At 34.7% G+C, this 2373-nt stretch overlaps 1 long non-coding RNA gene across 1 annotated transcript in view; it reads left to right on the top strand.

Moving 5' to 3' along the window:
• Positions 1-2373, top strand: part of LOC105502154 — a 5954-nt gene that overhangs the window by 2295 nt on the left and 1286 nt on the right. The gene's annotated exons all lie outside the window — the stretch shown is intronic.

Genomic DNA, 2373 nt, shown 5'->3' with positions numbered 1-2373 from the left:
AATGGTCCTCTTCTCAGAAAGCTTAAATCTTATTTTCTCAAAAACAAAAAATCAGATAGATATTCCTGAATAATTGTCAGAACAGTGCAAGAGTGGTGATGTTCAGACTGTGATGTGAATGGTCATCGGACCCTCAGGATCTTGTTAAAATGCAAGTTCTGATTCCTAGGTGCAAGGTGAGACTGGTAAGTCTGCATCTCTAATAAGCTCCCATAGATGTGGGCCATAGTAGGACCAGCCTTGAAGAGATTAGAATGTGTTGGTATCTCAAAGTCTGTTGGTCTTCAGATAACAATCCCATAAGTCTGAGTTGGCCTCTAATAAGGTACCCAGTGAACCTAAATAAATCAGTAAATGCAAAACACTTACTTTGGTCCTTGAAAGGCTAGAGGTTATAGTAAGAGTTGAAGATCTAAAATGCCTTACAACTTCCTTTTAATGGTATATTGTGATCAGAAATAGCTATATCAGTTAAACAGCCCAACCATTCTTGTCCCGTTTTTTCTTAAACTTAGAGGCACTCACACATCTGAAAAATTAATGAGGGTAAAAGAAAATGAAAGATACTACTTTCACAGACTTTTTTTTGTGTGTGATAACTTGAATCAATAACTTGCTTAGACTATGATGCTTTTAATGCTTTCAAAACTGTTTGAGGTATGTAGTAGTGTGTCTTTTCCTGTAGAGTTTATTACCCTGGACTGTTGCATTTCTTGAGTACTTAAGATTTTTTTATCTTCTCTGTTTGTTCTCTTATTAGCAATTCTATCCCATTCTAATCTGATATTGACTTGGAAAGCCTGTCACCCACCTTGTTAGAATTGTTAAGTAAATATAAATAGACTTTGAGAAGGAAAGGTCTCAAGGGTGGCTCACTAGATACTTAAGTCACAGATTGATCAAGTGTCTCTGCCTGAGGTTATTAGCAAAACATTTAAAAAGACACTTTAAGATTTTTCTCACTAGGGACTAAACCAGAAAGGTATAGGGCTCATCCTTCATAAAAATCATGAATAAGCAATAACAAGGGTAAAATGGAAAATTGGCATCTATATTCGAATGTGAGATTCTCATCTTTTTAGCTTTAACATTTTTAAAGTTTTACCAGTTTTCCTCAAAGAGAATATGAAGTTACTTCAAGAGAACTGATTTCTGTCATGTGAGTGTAGGTAAGAAAATTCTTAGTTACTTTGCGATATTTTTCTTCAGATTATCAATGAGTTTTTTGCACCATCAGATAGAATTGCCGAGATTTTCTTGCTTACTTTTGGAAACATTGTCTACCATTACCGAATATTAAATAATACCATGTACCCCTCCCTCACACCATATACAAAAATAACTCAACATGATTTGTGGCCTAAATGTAAGCGAAAAATCTGTAACCTTGTTTAGGTAATGGTTTATTAGATGACACGAAAAGCTCAAGCAGCAAAACTAAAAATAGACGAATTGGGCATCATTAAAATTAAAAATCTTTGTGCTTCAGAAAATGCCATCAAGAAAATAAAAAGATGGCCCACAGAACAGGAGACAACTTTTTATAAATCATATATCTGATAAAGGATTTATATCCAGAATATATAAATAACCCTTAAAACCCAACCGCAAAAAGAGCCCAGTTAGAAAACTGGCAGAGGATAAATAAGTATCTATCCAAAGTGGATACACAAATGGCCAATAAGCACATGGAAAGATGCTCAGCATCATTAGTCCCTAAGGAAATGCAAATCAAAATCAGGAGATACTACTTAACATCTCCTAGAATGACTGTAATCCAAAGGTGGACAATAAGATGTGCTGGGTAGGATCTGAAGAAATTAGAATCCTCATTCACTGCTGAGGGAATGTAAAATAGTACAGTCACTTTGGAAAACATTTTGGCATTATCTCAAAAAGTTAAATACAGAATTATCATGTGACCCAGAAATTCTTCTTCTAGCTACAAACATAAGAGAAATGAAAACATAGATCCACACAAAATTTTATACATAAATGTTCATAGCAGCATTATTCACAGTTATCAAAAAGTAGAAACAATACAGGTGTCCAAGAAATGATGAATGGATAAACAAACTGCGGCATATTCATGAAATGGAATACTATTCAGCTATCAAAAGTAATGAAGTATGAATATATATTATATCATGGATGAGCCTTGAAAACATGCTAGAGAAAGGAAACCAGATGCAATAGGCCACATATAGATGATTCTTGTAAATTTTCTCATTTATATGAAATGTCCAGAATAGGTAAATCTACAGGGGCAGAAAGAAGATAAATCGTTGCCACTGGCTATGTAGAAGAAAGAGTGGGGAGTGACTACTAGTGGTTTTGGGGTGTTTTGGTGGGGAGGGGAGGTTGAAAACGTTT

This window comes from Colobus angolensis, unplaced genomic scaffold (genome assembly GCF_000951035.1).
Source record: "Colobus angolensis palliatus isolate OR3802 unplaced genomic scaffold, Cang.pa_1.0 Scaffold779, whole genome shotgun sequence".
In the NCBI taxonomy this organism is placed as follows: Eukaryota; Metazoa; Chordata; class Mammalia; order Primates; family Cercopithecidae; genus Colobus; species Colobus angolensis.
The sequence above is the reverse complement of the archived record's forward strand: the minus strand, read 5'-3'. Positions and strand labels throughout refer to the sequence as shown.